Raw genomic sequence first — 22,969 nt, forward strand, 5'->3', positions numbered from 1 at the left:
TACGGGTTTTTGAAGAGTAAGAGTTTTTGTAGAATGTCCTCAGTTTGTGATTATTCCTCATGGTTAGTTTGTGGCTTGACAGGAACACGACATAACTGACATCACGTGATGTCAGCAGGCCACCATTATTGGGGATGCCAACTTTCACCCCTCAGTTAAGATGGGGTCCACCATATTTATCCACTGTAAAAATACCTTTCCCCCCTTTGAAATTAATAAGCAATAAGCAATTAATAAGCTGTGAAACGGCATTCATTACTTTTTACTCAACAACATTTACCCAATGATTTTCAGCATACATTGATGATTTCTTTTTTTAACACTTTATTGGAGTATAATTGCTTTACAATGGTGTGTTAGTTTCCTCTTTATAACAAAGTGAATCAGTTATACATATACATATGTTCCCATAGCTCTTCCCTCTTGCGTCTCCCTCCCTCCCACCCTCCCTATCCCACCCCTCTAGGTGGTCACAAAGCACCGAGCTGATCTCCCTGTGCTATGCGGCTGCTTCCCACTAGCTATCTATTTTACACTGATGATTTTTGCCAGAATAAATGTTACGATAGTTGCAACATGGTAATTTAAAAAATTCTTTCTCGTTCATTAGCCTTCTACTGTAAAGAATAGCTTTCCCTTTTCCTTCCTCATTTCTATTACTTTTTTTTACTTACACATTTGTTTATATTTAGTAAGAACTCATGGATTCTTTTATTTTCCAATGTATTCTCATGTATTACTGTCATTTTCATTTTGATACTTCCACATAAGTTGACTAAGTTAGTTCCTTATTGCATTTCTATTTGGATGGCTTTTGGGGGCCAGAGATTCTCTATGAGCTTAATACCTTTTATGAGCCCTCTCTTACCTTCTAATAAAAATCTTGACTCACTATCAAATTCAAACATCATAAGTGCTCGGAAGATCTTTGGGATTCTTGCCTTGCTTACCCCTCCAGGCTCTCGTGCCCTCCACCCACCTTACCAGATTGGTTTTATGCTCTGTCATGTTCAAATACTTCCTTCTCTGACCAGGACTGGCCTCTCCCTCCCTGCTGGAAGGTGTGTTGGCAGTCCCTCCACTCTGGTGTCTTTGGCCTTGTCTTGGTCATCTCTTTCTTTGATTCCTTCCCAAGCTGGCTTCAGACCCTCCCATGTGCTTGCTACCTGGGCAATCTGCACACACTCCATAGTAAACCTTACTCCTCTTTATCCCCTACTACCTGTTCACCTGTCTTTTGGTTGGTACTGCTCTGTGCCATCTCCCCAGCACTTAGCACCGCCCCTAAGGCGGAGTAGGGACTTGGTGAGTGCTACGAGTACCCAGAAGGGAAACCGATTGTCTGAAAGGAAAAGATATAAATGGCTGACACTTGAGCTGTAACTGGAAAAATAAGCCAGATTTTGCCAGAAGTGGAAGCAGAGGACGACCCTTCTGGCAGAAGGAAGAGCACAGATGAAGGACACTAGAGGACCAAAGTGTTCAGAAGCGAAAAGACTCCACACACAACTTCATGCACAGCAAACATTTGGGAACCAACGCTTCTCTCTTTGTTTTGTTCTCTAACAGGAATTATCACACTGTGGTGACTGCCAGTTGATTGGCCTTTCAGTAAACGGTAGGGTCATAGAGTGTAAAGCCTGTGTGTCATTCACATCCACACCCAGAGACAACCCCAAGGTCTTCAAAAATGCATGTTCAGAGAATGTGATTGGAAAGTTAGGTTGTCTAACCCTGGGGCAGGAAAGGAGATGTGAGGGGCCAGTGAGCCAGTTTGTGAAGGGCCTGCTAGTCCATGAAAAACAACTTGGACTTCAACAAGTCTTGACTCAGAGGGGGATGGTGAGGAGGCTTTTAAAGGAAATGTAAGCTGGCATGGTGAAAGGTGGGGAAGCAGAGACCAGCTGTGATGCTATTGAAACAAACTGGGAGAGACGTAACAGCAGGCAAATCCATCGTAAGCAGAAGAAGGAAAGTTTTTAGATAGAATAGGTAGGACTTGTAACTGCTTGAGATGGGAAGTGGTTTTTAAAAACTGATCTTATTTTTCTAAGTAGAAATGCCATAAAAATTCATTTTGTTATAATCTCACATCCCAAGGTGAAAATGGGTGCTTCTTTTGAAGCACAAGTTAAAAAAAAATCACACAGGAATAAAAAGCCAGTTTTGATTGTTTAGGAAGGATCACCCAACACAAACAGAAAGTAAGAGATGTCATTTCAATATAAACTATTCTCATATCATTTAGTGTCTTTTGTAATATGGGAACTTATCTGTATATCAAAAAGTCTGCCAGAATGTAGACACAAGCAAAAAAGATGGAAATCTAACCTAACAACTTTGGAGAATTCCTGACCTTTCATAGGTGGACCACATCACTGGGCCCGGCCTAGGGATGACTTCCTGGGCCTCAGTCTAAAACGTTCCAAGCGGAGGTACCTGAGAAGGGCTCTGCAACATATCCAACAGGTTCTCTTGGAAAGTGAACTCTAAACGCGACTTTTTTTCCAGAAATATGTACTTGCTTTGAATATTACAGGAAATCTCAGTCTTACGTGATTATCTTTAAAGACATTGCTATGAATAGCATTATTGAACTTGCAAGTATTTTAGAGCGAGGATGTGACAACGTATGCCAAAGCAGAAGGCGCCCAGCACCGATGTGATCTTCCCAGTCAATACACGGAAGTCCAGAGTGCATCCTGTCGGCGTTCGGACCCGCAGAAGGAACAGGTAAGAAGCACCGGTGCACGGTTACGGCTGAACAGAGTGACCCAGAGAAGCCTTTCCAGGTCACGTGTATGTCTACATAATCAACAGCCAAGCGGAGCAGGCACACAGGAAATCAGGCAGCAAGCTTAAAGCCGGTGAACATACTTTACTTTTGTTTTTCCTCCCCATAGAATGGGTCGGGTGGGTGGCACATGCTCGGGTTTGGGAAGACATCCCGAGTCTTCAGCATTTCCCCTGAAACCGCGGAGAACGGAGCTGGCCGACGAGCGGCCCAGAGCACCCGCTCCACGGACAGGCGACGCCGCCTTCTCCCTTTTCCCGGGCGCGCTCAGGGGGCTCTCCTGACCCGACCACCCGGATGGCCAGACGGCCCCGGGGCGGTGTCCGGTCCCGGGGTGAGGGGAGGGAGGGGTCGGGTCTTGGGCCAAGGGGGACGGGGGTCGCGGTCCCGGGGTGACGGGGGCGGGGTCCCGGGATGAGGCGGTGGGGCGGGAGTCTCGGTCCCCGGCTGAAGAGGGCGGGGGTCGCGGTCCCAGCCGACAGCACCGCCTCCTCAGGTCGCGGCGGGGGCGGTGCGGAGAGCGTGCGCGGGGTGGGGCTGCGTGCGCGCTCCCACCAATCACAGGCGTCGCCGGGAGGGGCACGAGCACCGAGAGGCCAGGAAGAGGGGGCGGGCCCGGCGCTGCGCGAGGCCAATCAGGGCGCCGTACCGCCATGACGTAAGGGAGCCGAGCACCAGTCGGCGGACCAGGCGGTGAGTACGCGGGCGCGCGGGCGCGCGGGCGCGGGCGCGCGCGGGGCGGGACTTCCGGCGGGGCCCGGAAGCGGGAGCTGTGTGTTCTCATGCGAACGGGAAGGAGCGTTGGGGCGCTGGAGTCGCGAGGTTGAGATATTTTTCGGCCCGAAACGGGAAAGAGTTGCCGCCGCCCCGCCGCCAGTCCGCGCCGCGCCGACCCCCGCCGCTCGTCCGGGCCGGCCGCGCCCCTGCTTCCGCCCCTCCCTCACGGCCCGTCCGCGTGTGGCGCGGTTGCCGGGCACCGGGGCTGCGGCGGTCGGCGGCCGGGCGGCGGCGGTGCTGACAGGTGAGCGCGGTGGCGGGCGGGCTGCTCTGCTCCGCTCCTGCCGCATCGCGCCCGGCCTCCGCCTCGGACCCGCGCCGCGCCCGCCTGTCATGGGCCGCCATCTTCCCGGAGGACGCGGCCGGGCAGGGCCCAGCGAGTGTAGCCGGGCCGGGGCGCGGGCAGAGGGGTCTGGGTGCGGGCCGGGGGGCCGGCAGGGCTGGGGCCGGCCAGGGCCGGGCCGAGGTCTCGGGGGCCGGGGGAGTGGTAGGTACGGGCAGCACCGCCGTCCGGCCCGCACTGCGGCGGCCTCGCCCTGCCCTCCGCCCGGGCCCGGGACCGCGGCCGGCCGGGCGGGGAGGGCCCGGGTCACTCGGACCAGGAAGTGGGATCCTGTTGCTCCGGGTGTGTTTGGGACGCTCCCGCTCTCCTCAGGGAGGTTTGAGCAGAGGCAGATTCTGGAAGAATTAGGAAAAAATTCTAAAGACGCCCTGTGTTCGAGAAAGGGGCAGGTCAGGAATCTCTTACCACCTGCTTCTCAGTCGTGTCCAATCAGAACGTAAAACTTAAAACTTGTTCAGACTTCTCTGTAATTTTGTATTGCAACTTTCCGTGCAGGTCATCTTGTCTTCCCCCTCATTTCTACATAAAACGGTCTTTAATTTAGGCTGAGGTGAAACTTGAGAAGATTATCTGTAGGGTAGCTATCCTGTGCGTTTGAGACCCTCTCCTTGGCTGCACAGTAACTTGCCCTAAATGTTAAGTGGAAGTTTGAAGTTTTGGATAACTGAAGGAACGGGAAGAGTTCCCTGGACTGTTAAGGGAAATCAGTTTGTGTGAGGGTTTTTTTAAAAAAGATAATATCAATTTGAATATTGTAAGCATACAAATTATTTTCTTGTTTTTAAAGTTTTTCTCATGACACTTAGCTGGTCTCTTATTTTGTGTTAAGTATCTAAAATGCTTTTGAAATAGGTTCTGCGTTGTAGTTTGCAAAGACCACAGTGGGGAAGGGTGACGTTCATTTCTTTGGAGGTTAGATAATATGTGCAGTGTGCAATTTCCATACTTCCCCACCTGCCTGGCTCCCTCTAATTTACAGTCAGGGTAATTTACAGAAGTTGAAATGGTTGTGGCTTGTCAACTTTTCTCTGTATTTAATATTCTGAAGGGCAGTTTTATAATCAGGCTCTACGAAATCGCTTGATGTAAGTTTGCTTGAGTTGCTAAGGTGGAATACTTTATGAAAGGCATCAGGTTAGCAAGTTTATTATTCAACCATAAATTTGATTTGTGTACTTCGCTTTGAAACTTGTGTTTAGTTAGAAATAAATTTCATCCTGTATTTTGAAAAGTTGATGTGTGTTGCCTTTGTAAGGTGAAAAAGTGGGTGTGTGAAGGGAGATAGAGATGGCTTCTTATTGATTAGAAGTTACCCTCTGGGGCTTCACTTTCTTCATCTCTAAGAGGAGGATTATAATAACATCAGTCTCATAGGACTGTTTGTAACATGTTGATGTTGGCTGTTTTTGCTCTTTTTTTTTTATTACTCAGATTCTTATTCAGAATTTTGAAAATGATGTTTACCTTATTACTGTTTTCAATATTCTTTTAGTGACTGTCAGTTTTAATTTATTAACAATTTTTTTTTTCTTTATCACATGTATCTGGGCAGAGAAAGAAGGTCTGAGGACAGAATGTGTATTTGGAGAAAGGATTTATACTATATTTGAGTAGGAGCCAGAGAGAAAATGGATGATAATGTGAGAACAGAAGTTTCTTGGCATTTATTTTAACGTGTTTTGTTGAAGAGTAGCCAAAATTAAATGGCAGCATGTTCAGGGAAGATTTTGATTTTATTTAAGGTTCCTAGGAATTGCACTTTAAAAAAAATTGAGATTTGGAGAATTCATTGATATTAATATGGTTTTCACAGATAAGCATATGTTTAGGCAAATACGTATTTAAAATCTGTGGGAACAAATATTTTACTTAATCATTTGTTTTTAATGAAGCAGTCTTCATGTATCATAAAACAGTTCCAAAATACTTAAGTGCAAGGTGGGAACATCATGTTTTTAATGTTAGTAACAGTAAACAGTGCTTTAAAGTAGCCCCACTACTTAACATAGATTAGCAACAATATTACAAGTTTTTGCAATGATAGAGCTGTGGTTGATGTTACCAACCAAGTGGCTGACAAACTCCTTTCACTGTTATTTCAGTGCCCTGCTGCTGGAATTCATACTTTCTGTAGTGATAACTAGGATTATAACCTAGGTCTTCTAATTTTAGTAACTTGTGTTTTCTTTTTGATTGTCCCTTGAGATTGCAAAAAGCTCTGTAGCTATATTACTTTAAATTCCATTTGTTTTCATCCTATTGTTTAAGGCACAAGTTTCAAATAGGCTTTCATAACACATGCTGTACTCTTGCAGAGTTCTCTCATATTTAAGGATTTTTTTTTCCTGATTGGTAAATGCAAGAAAATCATGTATATTCTTGTAATTCCTCCTATAAGACCATTGACTCAACCTTTTTCTAATGGAGAGAAGAAAACAAGCAGTGAAGTTGTGTTTATGGAAAGTACATTGTTAAAAGAAACAGACACTGCTGCAGGGTTTGGTTGCTTATGCTCCTTTGTAAAACTTTATTCCTGTAAAGAGTTCTCCTTTTTCTGTAAGAGCTAATTTTAGAGTACCTAGTAAAGGAGGCACTGCCTTCTGAGAGGGTTAAACTCACCAGACCTGATGTTAATTTAGTTCAGTTTGAACTTTTTGCTCCTAATTGTTGCACTTGTTGGTATCTTTGGAGCTACTCTACTTCTGGAGTTATCTTGATTAGAAAATGAATTTATTAGAATGTGGAATTGTAAGGTAGATAACCATTAGGTTCTCTTACTGAAAGGAGAAGGATATTTCCAACTTGGAAATGTTTTTTCCCTAATGTTCTAGGGCTTTATTTTTCCAACATGTAAATGTCTTCCTTATGATCAGGCAAAATGATTAAGTCAGCTTATGTTTCCTTCCTTCTCACCTCCCCCACCCCCAAACCTTTTGTCCCTTCAGTGCTTTATAAACTTTTTCACCATTTTTTCTGGAGAAGCTGTCATGGTTCCTGTGTAATCATGAAGGGTTGCAGGTGAGTGATGCCACCCCTTTTGTGCCTTCTGTCATGGTCTGGTTTCCTCTTTAGTGTCAGCCCTACTTCCCTACTATAGTGAGAGCTGGACCACAGAGTGCATTCTGTAACATGGTGGACATTTCCTACTTAAATTTGATAATCCTTGAGGTGAGACTTAGTCTTCACTGAAAATGTTCTTTATGAAATCTGATATGCAGAAGTTTTGGCTTAAAAACTGATAAATTAGGGTGATATTTGTGTGATAAAAATAAAATGCTCTCTTATTTACACACACCATTTTTGTCACACTGTAGTGAGAGGTTGCTTTAAAGGCATATCCTGATTGTTAGGCCCTTTGTAAAAACTCCTCAGTGACTGTCCCCTGCCTAAGAAGGGCCCAGGGGCCTTGCCACTTCTGCCTTCTCCTTGCTGGCTGGGCCACCTTTGGTTGGCTTGCGCTGGCCACAGTCCTCTCCCCAAAACCATGACGTTGTCTTTGCTCTCTCTATTTCCTTTGCCTGGAATTGAAGGTCTTCTCTTCTTTTTTTTTTTTTGACTTAGCTCCTTAACCCATCCTTAAAAAGGTATTTCAGGAATCCTTGCCTTAATTTTTAATGTCATGCTGAGTGCTTCTCTGTTTCCATAGCACCCCAAGGCATTGCACTAATTAATTAATGTAAGCTCCTTGTGGGCAAGATCCTTTTATGTCCCTAACCTCTTTGCCCAGCCCAGGGCCAAGTGTTGCACTACAGATGTTGAGGAAACTTTGTTTCACTAGAGGGATAAGGCACCTCCCACCTCAGTTTTTTTTTTTTTTTTAATAAATTTATTTTTATTTATTTATTTATGTTTGGCTGTGTTGGGTCTTCGTTTCTGCGCGAGGGCTTTCTCCAGTTGCGGCGAGCGGGGTCCACTCTTCATCGAGGTGCGCAGGCCTCTCACTATCGCGGCCTCTCTTGTTGCAGAGCACAGGCTCCAGACGCGCAGGCTCAGTAGTTGTGGCTCACAGCCCCAGTTGCTCCGCGGCATGTGGGATCCTCCCAGACCCGGGCTCAAACCCGCGTCCCCTGCATCGGCAGGCAGACTCTCAACCACTGCGCCACCAGGGAAGCCCCCACCTCAGTTTTAGAGGAATTATTTGCATGCTTTCATAAACAAACATGAAAATTTTTACTTGAAAAGAATGCAATAGAAAATGCATAAAAATTCTACTTAAAAAATGTTAACTGACTTGATAGCTACATCTAGCACATACACTATTTTAGGTGGAGTGATTTAACTACGGGACCTCTAGATGATATTCTTTCTCAGTCTTTAAAAATGTGCCCCTTTTGATAACAATATTTCTTACCTTCTTTATTTTGCTTTGAAATGAAAACAAATTATATTAGCCAAAAACAAAGCAATTACAGTAGTGAAAATGTATTTTTAAACTTCAGTGGATTTTTCCTTTTTTTTATTTTATTTTATTTTTTATTTTTTTTATTTTTTATTTTTTAAAATTAATTTATTTATTTATGGCTGTGTTGGGTCTTTGTTTCTGTGCTAGGGCTTTCCCTAGTTGTTGCAAGTGGGGGCCACTCCTCATCGCGCTGCGCGGGCCTCTCACTATCGCGGCCTCTCTTGTTGCCGAGCACAGGCTCCAGACGCGCAGGCTCAGCAATTGTGGCTCACGGGCCCAGCCGCTCCGCGGCGCACGCGGGATCCTCCCAGACCAGGGCCCGAACCCGTATCCCCCGCATCGGCAGGCAGACTCTCAACCACTGCGCCACCAGGGAAGCCCCGGTTTTTCCTTTTTTTATTCCCTTTTGAGAATCATTGCTCCATGATCTGGTGCAAAGCAGGGCCACTGAGAGGAAAGAGGAGGGTTCATTCATTCCTTCTTTGAGCAGGTATTTTTGATCAACCACACATTAGCAGTACAAAGATGAATGATACCAGAACTTTTCTCTAAGGCTTGTGGTCTAGAAGGAATTAAGACAGTGAACTGTTTTATTCAAAGTAAAGTAGACCAGCATTTTTGGACTCTTGAACCCTCTGTACTTGAAACTTCTTTAGGACTCTCCACTCCACGCTTCCTTGAGCAGTCCCGTTAGGACAGTCGAGTTTATTGTAGTGTGGAGTGTGGTGGACATCCCTCATCTCCCTTCCCTGCTTTATTTTTGTTTGTAGCACTTATTACTACATTATAACATGCCATGTAATTTCTGTATTTTACGTACCTTGTGTCTTCTTGTACTTGAATGTAAACCCTATGAAGTTGAGGGTTTCTGTCTCTTCTGTTCATTACTATGAACCCAGACCTTAGAAAACAGTATGCACTAAATAATTGATGAGTAAATCCCAGGGTTGTAATGGTGAACAAAAGAGAAAATTGCCCTCCTCTCTGGAACTTTCTGTCCACTGAGGCAGGGAGACAATCAGATAATGTTGTGCTGGGAGGTTGTCATGTAGACCTTGAGGGATTGGGCAGGGGGAGGGAGCCTTCTAGGCAGAGGATAATGGTGCAAAAACTCTGAGCTAGGAACTCATTTGGAGAGGCTGGCGACAGGGAGGGGTGGGCGAGGCAGCAGTGGGGTCCTGCAGGGTCTGGAGCTTCTGGCATGGGTGAGAATTGTGCTCTCTATCCTAAGAACAGTGAGAAGCAGTCAGAGGGTTTGAAACAGGAAAATTGCAAGACCAGAATTGCCTTTTTAAGCAATCCTTCTGCTTTACAGAGACTTGTGTTGAAGGGGAGGAATGGATGCATACAGACTGGTTTTACTTGGCCCCAGGGTGGCAAGCTCTCTTGCTTACACTTGTGTTTGTCACAGTGGAACAGTCCAAGCCCTGGTCTAAATGAAGAATAGGTTGCTTAGAACCCCTTTCATTTGTATTAGACATAATCATGTGTGTTTAAAAAATACTTTAAAAATAGGCCTCAAACCTGCTAGCATTTGTCACTTGTTTAAAGTATATTTGGGGCTTCCCTGGTGGCGCAGTGGTTGAGAATCTGCCTGCTAATGCAGGGAACACGGGTTCGAGCCCTGGTCTGGGAGGATCCCACATGCCGTGGAGTGGCTGGGCCCGTGAGCCACAATTACTGAGCCTGCGTGTCTGGAGCCTGTGCTCCGCAACAAGAGAGGCCGCGATAGTGAGAGGCCTGCGCACAGCGATGAAGAGTGGCCCCCCCTTGCCACAACTAGTGAAAGCCCTCGCACATAAACGAAGACCCAACATAGCCATAAATTAAAAATAAATAAATAAATAAAAATTTAAAAAAAAAAAAAAAAGTTAAAGTATATTTGTTATTTCAGCTTTTATTAAGGCAGACTAATTAACAGATTCCTTTTTTAGAAACATCTCTGAAAAATGAGAACATTTTGTTTTCAGCTTTTAAAAAGCTTTGTTTTATTGTCAAAGCTTGAAAATATAGGGATTAAAAACATAGTGACCAATTGGATATAGATTTACAAGTTGCCTCTATTATTATCTCTTTCTGAATATATTAAACATTCCCTTTTCAAATATTTTTTTCTGGAAATAATCAAGTCCTTTAAAACCTCTTCTTTAAATACTTTATACTTTCTGAACATTTTTATTTCTGTTTGTTGATTACATATGTCTCTGTATTTCATTGTTGAGATTTTACCATCTGTATAATTTTTGCCTTGCCATGTACAGTTGACCCTTGAACAGCGGAGGGGTTGGGGAGCCAGTCCTCTGCGCAGTTGAAAATCAGAGTAGAACTTTCCAGTTGGCTCTCTGTATCTGTGGTCCCACACCCGTGGACTCAACCAACCTTGGGTCGTGTAGTACTGTAGTACATATTTATTGAAAAAAATCCGTGTATAAGTGGACCCACGCAGTTCAAACCTGTGTTGTTAAGAGTCAGCTGTGTGTGTGTGTGTGTGTGTGTGTGTCATAAGCACACTGCATATAGTATGTACTGTAATCCATTGCTGCCTGGCTTCTCAAAACTCCCATGGTCAGGGAATGCCAGGAGCCTTTAAAAGCAGACTTGAAGTCCCCGTGGAGAGAGTTGCCTTTTAAAAATCTGGGTATTTAGAAGGCAAAAGCATTTGATCTTTGCTACTATTATGGTATGCTGGTTGTCATTTAGTGCAGAAGCTCAGTGTGGAAACCTTTTGGGATAAACCTTTCTCTGGCATTATTGTAAGGTCCATGTTCCTTTTGGATTCATATCTGTATCTCCAGTGATGCTTGGTGTCAGACTAGAATGCTATTTCTAGTTTCCCTTCATACAGACCATTTCCCTTGGAGTACAGACCATTGTACAAGTGAGTAACTATGAGTCAGCAGTGTTTGCTTCTTCACACCTTAAATATCTAGGCAGGGGAAGGGCAGTTGGTGAAGACAGAAGGATGCAGTGATTAAAGCAGCTCGTACGTAGTACTTGCTGTCTCTGCGCGTGGCCCTTAGTTTTTCACATTTCTTCCTATTTCTTTGTATACATTGACAAATGTTCCTTTATTCTGCTGAAATCATTATCTTTCAGGGCTCAGTGCAGGAGAGTTAATCCTAAACATGAAAGGACTGGAAGTAGAAAATAGGATCACCAAATAAAATTGCAGAAGCATTCAAGCACACAGATAGAATTTGAAAGTCTCTGTGACCTGGCGAAACTTCCAGTTAAGAGTGAAATGTTTTCCTACGAAAGAGTGGCTTGGGATCCTAAAATGACCATAAGTTTTAGTATTTTCAGTCATGGACACTCTTAGCATACTGTTCTTTTAAGTTTAGAATGTTGAGAGTGTGTTTGATTGTCATTGTGGAGGTTTTTAATCTGTTAACGTAGTTTTCAGTTTTTCGTGAAATCGCGAGATTACAGCTCAAGATAAAAAAACATAGATCAGGTGTTTTCCCAAATTCACTGTACGGCCACAAGTCATATTACAGCGGTCCTCTCTTGTCTGGGGGTACATTCCCACAGTGGATGCCTGAAGCTGCAGACAGTGCTGTAACTCCTATATATACTAATTTTTTCCTATACATACATACCTAGGATAAAGTTTAATTTATACATTAGGCACAGTAAGACATTAACAATAATAATAAAATATGACAATTATAACAATATACCATAATAGGAGTTATGTGAATGTGGTCTCAAAGTACCTTATTGTACAAATTTAATGCCTTTTCCATCTTAACTAATCCTTTATCAAACACTTTGGCTATAACTTTTGCACTTTGAGGTGCGACAGAAAAACTAGCACGAATTTCTTTTTCCTTCACAATTTTCACAGTGTTTGTACTGTAGATCTTAACCTCAGCACAATTTTTTTCCTCATTAAGTCAGGAATTTTTACCTTTTCACTTAAAGGAAGCACTTTACAGCTTCTCTTTGGCATATCTGAATTGCCAGCATCACTACTCTTGCTCTTTGGGGCAATTATTAAATAAAATAAGGGTCCCTTGAACTCCAGCACTGCCAGACTGTGATAGCTGATCTGATAACCAGCTGGCTGCTGAGTGACTAATGGGCGGGATACGCTGCACAAAGGGTTGAGTCACGTCCTGGGTGGGACAGCACAAGATTGGGCCGTGCTACTCAGATGGCGCGCAATTGAAAACCTATGAATTGTTTATTTCTGGGATTTTCCACTTGATATTTTTGGACCATAGTTGACCCTGGGTAACCAAAAGCATGGAAAGCAAACCACGGATAGGGAGGGACTCCTGTGCTAGGTAATATTCTGAGTGGGGCAAATGAAAGCTAGATCAATACCTTCCAATTTACAGTTTGGTGCGTGGGGTTGTGGTTAGGTAGGTTTATTGATAATTGGTGAAGAATAAGTGTACCAAGTGTTTAATAATAATTAACAGTACACGTAATCAGCCTTAATCCAGTTGCATGGAGTAGTTTGTTTTTATCAGTGCCATTGTTACCTGCCTGGAATTATAAGACTGAGAGGGAAACCTTTTATCCTTTTTGACTATTCATGTAATGTTTGGTGTGAATGAAATAACACTTTGAAGTAAGTCATTTTCTGAGACTTTGAGTTTTGGTCTACATTATTTTATTAACTGAGATTTGATAATAGTTTCTGAAAATAACTGCCAGAAAAATTGCGTAGTATTACAGTTGTAGTGTGAGGGTTTTAGAGCTCTAAAGATTCAGAGACTGAAACGCACAGAAGTAAAATTAATTAGAAGTACAGCTAGTTGGCTGGTGGCAGAGTGAGGACTATAACTTCGGTCCACTATTAATAGAACTCAGTAGGATACTTTTCAAGTTACACCCTTAACAGTGGAATTTCAAAAGAAAAATTGAAATTGGTGAAAGTGTTAGTTTTATGTATGCTATAGAATTTTAAGTCAGCATTTTATTGTTATGTTTTTAAAGCAGATTTGTAAAGCAGCCATTAAACTGTGCTTTTTAAAACATTGAATTAATGTTTTTATTCCAGGAAAATTAAGGGTTTTGTTTGTCATTTTAGATAGTTTAACCTATTAGCTTTAATCCATTTACAATCCTTCCTGTTAGGAAGGCGCTAACAGGTCTTCTAGTCTGTATCATATATTCAGACTCGTCTTTGAGAAATAGTCTAAGGAAAATTCATTTAAATTCAGTGGTTTCCTTCCTAAAGCATTCAGACCTTAACATCCGCACCCCGGTGCAGGGCTCTGCCTTCAGGCTTTGGAAGCAGCAGCCCCTGTGTTCACACCCACCACCTTTCTGTGAAGAGGAGGGCAGGCTCCAGAGCTCTGAGCACCTCTCCCGGCCTTCAGTTCTGCCTTGTCTGTTTGTGTTCGTTGCTGCCATGTGCCCAGTGATTTCAGACCTCCACAGCCTGCAGCTTTCCTAAACAGAGACCTGAGCGCAGGTGGCAGCAGTTGCCATCCTCCGCAGTGTATTGGACTTGTATTTCAGGTGACCCAAAGCCCTTGCTGCTTTTTTCCCCATTTGTTCTTTGGAACATCTGTTTTACTGTTTAGGAACATCTGTTTTACTGTTTAGGAAACTGAGGCCTGGAGACAGGTGCCTTATGTCACACAAGAGAGAAGAGCAGAAAACGGGATTTGCCTAACTTCTTGTTTCCAAGTCCACTGCAAATAGTGCCCAGTTCTCAGAAAGCATAGGTGTCTTGCATAAAGGTGTCTTAGGTCCAGTAACCTGATAGATTTGAGAGCTATAAACACAGCATAGCTAAGCATCAGAAATGCTGGCTTTAATTAGAAAGTTTTAATAGTTGTTTTATAGTGATGATTGTTGAGGTCAGGGGTAGCCCACAACAGAAGTCTGAGAGAAGGTCATTTACCTTGCTGAGGAGTAATTCAAAATTATTGGAGCTGATTCTGATCCTCATAATTGGCTTGGAACTTTTATGGTGATGTTATTAGTTTCATCATCTATTGAACTGTAATCCTAAGTGGGCTAGGACTTGTGATCCAGTTACTTACAAAATGGAGATGGTATTATGTTGGAATATCAAATTGAAAGATTATCCAAAGTAGTACATGTTTTTGAATTATAACTGTGGAACATAAATTCTTTCTTCAAACGTGGTATCACTTTTGTAAGGAATGCTTCATGTTAGGGGGTATTTGATATATTTTAATATTAACTGATTTGCACAGTCATTTTGGAAAACGTGAAAGCGTGTTCAATTGTCACACCTAATCTTTGAGGATCGTGATTAGGTTCTGTGCTTGGACTCAGTGGCTGTTACTTTCTGAGTACAACGTGGTACGGGTGCCCCTGCTGTCCTATTCGGAAGTGGAGCACTCCTCTGGAACCTTCCATAAGCCAAAATGGTGTAAAGCAAAGAAGCAGTTACCTTAGGACACATCTTGTTAAGGGAGGCACAGAACAGATGGAGGTAAAGCCCAGATGCTCACAGACGCAGCTCACAGCCAGGTGGCTGGGTGCTGAGATGCTGAGCATGGCGGGGGAAGGAGCTCGGCGGGGCTGCTCTCACTGCTCCAGTGAGCGCCGCCTCTGTAACTGCTGCAAAACGAACGCAGAAAGCCGCCAAGCCGCCATTTTTGATTTTCGCAAAAGCAAAAGTTCTCTTCAGGTCTCTTGGTTAGCATAGGCCTTTCGTACAAGCAAACTTTGGCAAAGTGAGAGATCTCTGTGTTTCATAGCTCCCTGGGGCCGGTTCCTGGTTGTTCGCTGGCACTTGTTTGAGCACATGCTCTGTGCTGACAGGCCCTAAAAATGCTCACCACCTGCTAGGTGGGGGTCCCTGCTCTTATTGTCCTCGTCCCACGCCCAGCCTGATGTCATAGGTGGACTTGGGATGGGGAGGGAATCCTTGAGCTCCTGGGTTGGTGTTTAACATTTCTAGTATATGTCCATTTTTCCAGTGAAAGGAGTCATAACTTTCAGCATATTTTCAGAAGGATCTTTGACTTCTACTTTCTTTTTTTTTTTTTTTTTAATTTATTTATTTTTTGCTGCGCGCAGGCTTTCTCTAGTTGCAGCGAGTGGGGGCTACTCTTCTTTGAGGTGCACAGGCTTCTCATTGCGGTGGCTTCTCTTGTTGCGGAGCACAGGCTCTAGGCGCGCGGGCTTCAGTAGTTGTGGTGTGTGGGCTCAGTAGTTGTGGCTCACGGACTCTAGAGCACAGGCTCAGTAGTTGTGGCGCATGGGCTTAGTTGCCCTGCGGCATGTGGGATCTTCCTGGGCCAGGGACCGAACCTGTGTCCCCTGCATTGACAGGTGGATTCTTAACCACTGTGCCGCCAGGGAAGCCCTGACCTCTACTTTCAATACAAATAATAGGTTTTGTGTGTTTGCCGCTTAGGAATTTCTTCTATGAGTTGTCATTTTGATAATTAAATAATTTTTTACTGTCAACATCATTTTGTATTTAACTCTTCTGTATGTTCAGATCCCAAGTGCACACTTACATGTATGTACACACATGTACACACATATACAAAACCTAGGGAGTATCTAAAATAAAATGAAAGTGAACTCAAAGTAATTTTACCGTGACCTAAGAATGTTGTCTTTTCCCACATTAACACATCATTTGGAATAGGCAGCAACAGAAACTTTCACTTTGAGTCATCTCATTTTCTGAGCTTTATATTTTAAATACTACGAATTTTCTCCCACATGTTTAGTGCATGAAAGATGAAATGATTAAACACTTTTCCTGAGATTATGCTCTGTTGGGTACTGTATCAGGATACAGCGGTCAAGAAAGTAGATACTTTCCCGCCCTCCCAGTACTGGAGAGACGGCTGCCTCGCTGCATGTAAAGGGTTTGCAACTCAGGCTTTGTGGAAAGCACGAGGAGTGACATTTCCAGCTGGGCTGGCTGGTTGGTGTCCCAGTGGTCTGAGTGCCTGCGTGGTGGGTGTACGCTGAGGGTGGGATGCAGGTCTCCTGTTTCAAGAGCGTCATTCTGCGGAAGGATTGGTGGGACGGGGGAGACCTAGGAGGTTGGGGTAGTCATTCTGTGCAAAGATCATGGTTATTGGAACAGTTTAGTGACAGTAGAGGTGAGGAGGTATAAGCTTATGTGAGAGAAGGGGTTAGAAATTTATTTGCAGGTTTCTGGTTAGAGCAGCTGGGTAGATGATGTCCTGTCTTTCCTTGAGATTGAGGGATTGTCAGTTTTTATTTGTTTTATGTGAGAATGGATTTTTTTAAACGGTTGAATTTGAGGAATCTGTAGGTCAAAAAATGTTCGCCAGATATTTGCTTAGATGCACTGAAATTTAACACATGGTGTTAACTGAAATCAGGAAAAGCTGAGAGCAGAAGGCCCAGTGAGGTAGAAGCTGCAGGTGACGATCTCCTGGTGAAACCAGCTACCTGTGGGCAGCAAAGTGCTGGGGCTGGTGGGCTGCTCTTTGTTTTCTCTCTGTTCCTCTTCCTACCAGTTGAGTTGTTTGCTTACAAAAGCCAGTTCAGTTTGTCCCCGAGTGTGTTCAGGGCAGTTGTACTCATTAAGTACATGATTTAACTAATATAAACTGATAAAAATAGTACAAAACAGTTATCATAGGAAAACTAATTTGAAAACTTTGGAGTGTCTCAATAAAAACAAATCACCAAAACTGCTGTTAAATTAGGTAGATGGATATGACAACTATAAAAAATTGGGGAATAATTATTCTAGAAGCATTGCGCCATTCAGATTATTTTTTAAGTATCCAAGTTGTACTTTAAGGAAACAAGTGAAAGTCTTAGGTGATTCATTAGGATGTGGTTTAGGTGAGAAAGAAGTAAAAGAATGTCCAATAGACTAACTCAGTCTAAGAAAAAGGCCCAAGTGATGAGTATATACAGGTTCAGGTGGCTCAGGATTCATGTATCAGGTTTCAGAATCACCTCCCTTACTATATATAGTTACTTCCTGTCACATAGGATGAGAGAGCATCCAGGGAGGGTCAGAGAGGAGAGGAGCAGAAAAGGAGGCACATGAGGAAGAGAGCGCTTGCAGAGGCCGCCTTCTGGTCCATCTATCGTCAGGCAGGTGAGTGGCCGTTTTGGAAGGAACAGTGTCCTTGGAGAGGCTGCTTCTGGTCCAGGACCCCCCCCAGTCACTTGGTTTTGTCCTGCTTCTCTTGTCTCCACTCTCCCTCCCTTGCGCTCTGTCTTTGGAGACAGCACGGGCTGGGCATGTTTAGACAGGGACAGGAGGAAGAGGTTGAAGATACAGGAAAAGAGGAGGGAATGGGATCCAGACCACAGATAAATGACCAGCACTCTTACAATTAACAGGTAGTTTTTTCTCTAAACCTTCTCTGATATAGAAACTGCAGAGAAAAACTCATTCATTTTCATGAAGTTTTTTAAAGTTGTCTTAGGTGCAGGTTGTATGTATTTGGGTTCCTTGCCCTGACTTTCAAGGTCTAGTTTTCAAGAGCTATATAAGATTATAGTTGTTATGGAATATTTCCCTTTCACCAAAGTGCTAAGAAATATAGGTCTATTAGGAATACTAAATTCAGGAAAGGAGAGATGGACATTAACGTAGATCTTGAAATAAGTCATATTTTATCACTACTTATAAAGCTGTTAAGTGGCTTTTAATTTTTAAGGAAGATGATTTACATGTTCGGGTAACAAGAGTTTAGGGAAGACCTATAGGGCTGTAGATGGCACTTGAGGAAGATAGGTTGCCCTATTTATTACGGCCGTCTGTTGCATCAAATACAGCTATTTACCACTTTGGAGCTCTGCAGACCCTGTGGGAATTTCATTGTCCTTCATTTGGAGAAACATTACATATTCAAGATGTTCTTGCTTTGTTTTGATTTATTGCTTAGTTGATTAATGTAGATCAGAAGTACCTTTTCCCCACAGCAAAGCTTTTCTTTTAATTTAACATACTTGAAAACTACATGTTGGTAGTACTTTAAGAAATTGGTCTGTTACAGGATGAAGAAGTTAAAATATTCTATCAGTATCAGGTGTACAGTTTTTTTAAATTGCTGAATTTGTATATGGTTCCAGAACTTCGAACAATCGTGCCACCTCTAGTTCTGGTTTTGTGGCGCCCACCTAGGAATAACAAGCATGTCCCAGTTTGAGCAGCACAGGGTTAAAGCAGCTGCAAGATGTTTCCAGCTCTGACGTTCTGTCATTCTTTAAAATGTTGAGTTCTAAGTTTGCTCAGCACCCCCCACCCGTCTTCCTCTTCAGGTGAAAGAGTATTATGCTCTTTCAACTGAAAAACTGTAGTTATGTGATTATAAATTGGAAAGCACAATAGAACGTGATAGGCAGTCCTTGAAAAAATGCAAGCTTCATTAAAAGGGTGAGGTGAATAGAGACTTTTTCCCGTAAAAAGAGTTGAAGAAATGTACTGTCTAGAGTTTATTTTTGAAGAGGGCTTCTGGGTCTCTTGAAAGACACTTTTGTGGTATTGATTCTGACTTTTGGTACAGGTGTATACTAATGGTATATTTGGCTATCAGCATTTTTTGTTTTCAAATGTAAATGAGAGAAAGTGATTTTTGTGGAGAGTTTCAATAATCTCAAAGTGATCACATGTTCAAAATGAAAGTAACAAAGCTGTATAGTTTAGAAAAAAAAAAAAAAAACCTACATATGCTCAGTCCCCTAAGGTAAAAATAAATTATGAAAGACACTGAATGAAGCAGTTCTGCTCTTTGTCCAAAGGGTGATATTATGCATGAAAGGTCAGCAGTGATTGTTTTTTCCTGCTCCGGACTGTAGACACGTTCAGCTTTCCATCAGCAAGGTTAGTGTGTGTCTGAGAACAGAGACATGTGAATAAGAGGCGCAGGCGCTCACACTGGAAGGGCCTTTGCAGCAGGTGAGCAGACTGATGTGAGAAGGACTTGGGGGTGGAAGTGAGGGGGCCTGAGTGAGGCAGGAGAGGTATAGGGGGGCTCTCAGCCTGGCAGACTGCTGGCCAGACCCTGCGCATCTGGCACGTGGGGGGGCCCTCACTTTCAACCTGGGAAGTAGTTCTTACTGAAAAAATGTTGATAAACAGACGAATGGAGGTCAGAATACATTCTAAACAGGCTGGACTCAGGACCATTAGCTTTTGAACTATGAAATTGAATATCTTTGTTAAAATAAAAGTATTTCTTGGCATATGTACTCCTTCCACATTAGGCTGAGTGGTGTGGACGTGCTGCCTTGTGTCCTGTGCAGGCTGCCAGTTTGGCCCTGGCACTTCCTGGTCGTGTCCAGAAAGATGTGTCAATTAGCAAAGCTTGCACTGGTGAAAAAGTATGTGACTGTTTCAGGAGATGCTCTTGTGTTGGAAAAGGAGCAACTCATGATAAGAGCAAGAAGTTATACTTTGAGTGCAGAAAGGCTGTATCTCTAAGGATGTGATTCTCTGCTTCACCTTTGCACTCACATTTACCAAAATTTTACAAAACAGCCATTACAACCACGTGCAAAGTAAGAGAAGGATTTTTAAATCTTCATATTGCTTTACTTGTTTCAAATAATAGTTTATTTAGGATTCCTTATAACCTAGTAAAATAATCTTCTCAAATATTTGTCTTCTCCAGGGCAAGATAATATGTCATAAACCAATTATAAGTCTTAAAGCTGCAAGGGACCTTTTTCATTTTTTTGTGTGGAATTATCTAGTAAAGATCTAAATTGAAAGCAATTAGTAGAAAAAAATTTTAATGTAATTTTTATGGTATATGTCTCATGCAGATACTTTCCCATTCCTGTTTGGCTAAGAAATAAGTTTTTGCATGTTGTGTTTGATTTTATGCCCTCCCTAGGAGCAGAGCCAGATCAAACTATGAAAAAGAGTTACCTTTTCCTCCTACTGTCTTTTTCAATAGAAGCACAGGTATGCATGTATAAAAGGAAATTCTAAAAATTAATATCAGTTTATTGGCAGCCTCTGCTTAGGAATATGTATTTCCATACTGGGTGCCAGTTTGAAAGTGTAATTAAACAACTACTCCACTGAGATTGGATTGCTCTCTTTTCATTCATCATCACTGTAGGAAGACTCAGTGGAAAGAATGGACTGTCATAGAGATATTGAATCTTAAAAAACAAAAGAGCTAGAGTAACAGCTTTCTTGGAGACAGCCGTCTGTTGCTCTGTAAATGTTCCCACTGTTCAGGCCTACAGATTCAGTTGTGGATATAATCTGTGGAAGGTGCTGTGGAAGGTGCATAAGCTGATCTGCCCCGATACGAATTATTCTGCTGTGAGACAGGAATATGCATTTTAGATACTGTAGGGTGATGCAGACAGCTGTGAGGTAAACAGTACAGCCCAGCTGGCAGTAGGAGACAAGTATATGATAACTGTCATTCCCATTGTGGTGTTTGATTTTCTTACACCTCTTTATCTAGAGTTGGGCATATTGAGTTCATAAAATATTTAAAGTTACAATTCTTAACACACATCCATCCTTACAGTCCCCAAATGCTAGGATTGTGCTTTAATGATTTGATTTAGCTTCTTTGACCATTTTTGTCTTTTCTGATGAGCTTATTTAGTTTCAGATGTCTGGGAGGCAAACTGTCTTTCTAAAAAGTATGTTTAGACGTTGAAAGTAACAGATTTTAACTTTTCTAATTGATTCTCAAAGGGGTCACACACTACTTAAGACAACCTCTGAAGTTATTAATAATCCATTTTTCATATATAGGTAAAACTGTGTTTACTTATCTAGTTGAATAGTTATTTACTGTTTTTTTGTAAAATGATTCCAGTTGTTAGGCTGGAGTTCTTAGAACATTTATCTGTGTGATAGCGTCGTGTATCGTCCATCTCCTCTCCTTGTGCTGTGTTCCTTAACTCATTGCTCTTGATCACACACAGTTATTAGGCGTTAGAAGAGACCTTAGCATATGTGGCTGCAAATGCAGAAAGAGTATTTAGACAACAGGATAGTAAAACCATATGTATTTGAGTGTTACTGACAAAATGAAGCTCTTTGGGGTAAATTGTAGCATATCACTGGTGGGATATATTTTCCTGTTGTGTCCTATACATACTAAGAAGAAGCACGTGGATACCTTTTGAGAAACTAAGGATGGTAGGGGAGAGGCACACGTATGGTCACTGCTGAAAAGAGCAGAGAGGCTGTGGTGCGTGAGGAAGGGAATGAGAAAGGGAATCTAAGGTTGCCTTCAGGAAGGAGGGAGGAGCGTTCCAGGCCAGGAGAACAGAATGCAAAGAAAGGTCTGGAAGTGTTCAAGGGTTCAGTGAATACAGAGTGTGGGGGGCAGTCTGTCCAGACTTCCTGACTTCAGAATAATGTTTTTAGATTCAGAAAAGAGGCTTCGTATTTGGCACCCATATAGTGGAGAGTTGTCTTATGTGAAATGTGTACCTTTTAAGGTCAACTCATAAAGCAAAAATTGTCTATACCCTTGAAAATTCCCCAGGAAGGTGCAGTGTATCGTCTCTCCACACTCTACCTTTTCTGACATTGAATCAGATCACTTTTTGTTGTAAAGAAAGATGAAGTATTTGGCTTATATTTAGGCACCATGTTTTTTTCTTTTTTTTAAACCGCTTATTTTAAGTGCCACAATCATAATCTGCACATTGGTAGAAAATGAATATTACCATAAAAGGGAAGAAGGAACGAAGAGCAGCTAAGGAAACTATAGGTACGTCTGAGGCCCCGCCACAGTGGGGCGTGTGCCCGTTAGCGTGGACTGACAGGGTGAGCTGCCTGCACAGGTGCCTGTGACCCAGCTCACTGGACCTACTAGCCTTGTGGCCTTGACTGCGTGTCCTCTGAGCTCAGTTTCCCGGTCTGCTAGGTGGGCGTGAGACCTGACTAACAGAATTAAGGTTAATTTAGTACCATGTAAAGCACTTGGAATAATCGTTGCACAACAGAGATCCAGATGCTCATTCTAATCTAGAGACAAATCATCCATGTTTCCACATTACCTTTTTGTACTAAGAAAAATAATTTCATGCTGTTTTAGGAGAATGATATCTTTTTTTTTTTTTTTTTTGGCTGCGTTGGGTCTTTGTTGCTCTGCACGGGCTTTCTTTAGTTGCGGCGAGCCGGGGCTACTCTTTGTTGTGACGCACGGGCTTCTGATTACAGTGGCTTCTCTTGTTGCTGAGCACAGGCTCTAGGCGCACGGGCTTCAGCAGTTTCAGCACGCAGGCTCAGTAGTTGTGGCTCGTGGGCTCTAGAGCGCAGGGTCAGTAGTTGTGGTGCATGGGCTTAGTTGCTCTGGGACATGTGGAATCTTCCCAGACCAGGGCTTGAACCCGTGTCCCCTGCATTGGCAGGCGGATTCTTAACCACTGCACCACCAGGGAAGTCCCGAGAATGATATCTTTATTTTGACTGTTTTAGAAATTATCAAATTCTCTGTCCTTATTATTTGAAAACCCATTGAAGTGCGCCAAGCATGTGTTTGAAAATAAGGCTCTTAACCTCTAATTGTTTACTATTTGGGTTGTTTCCACTTTTTGGCTATTATAAATAATGTTGCTATGAATATTTATGTACAAGTTGTGGTGGGGAAATATGTTTTCAGTTCTCTTGGGTGTATACCTAGGGATGCAATTGCTGAGTCATAATGGTAGCTCTTTGTTTAACATTTTGAAGCTGCTTACCAAAGTGGCTGTACCCTTTTAAATTCCCACCAGC

At 42.8% G+C, this 22,969-nt stretch overlaps 1 protein-coding gene across 7 annotated transcripts in view; it reads left to right on the forward strand.

Moving 5' to 3' along the window:
• The first annotated feature begins 3,682 nt into the window (after positions 1 to 3,682).
• The window catches only part of LARP4B (La ribonucleoprotein 4B), an 83,766-nt gene continuing 64,479 nt past the window's right edge, over positions 3,683 to 22,969 (forward strand). For all 7 annotated transcript variants that reach the window (XR_005018582.1, XR_005018581.1, XR_005018583.1 and 4 more), the window contains exon 1: positions 3,683 to 3,815. The gene's annotated coding sequence lies outside the window, so the exon portion shown is untranslated. The remainder of the gene's footprint in view (positions 3,816 to 22,969) is intronic.

The sequence above is a fragment of the Balaenoptera musculus genome, chromosome 2 (genome assembly GCF_009873245.2).
Source record: "Balaenoptera musculus isolate JJ_BM4_2016_0621 chromosome 2, mBalMus1.pri.v3, whole genome shotgun sequence".
Lineage (NCBI taxonomy): Eukaryota > Metazoa > Chordata > Mammalia > Artiodactyla > Balaenopteridae > Balaenoptera > Balaenoptera musculus.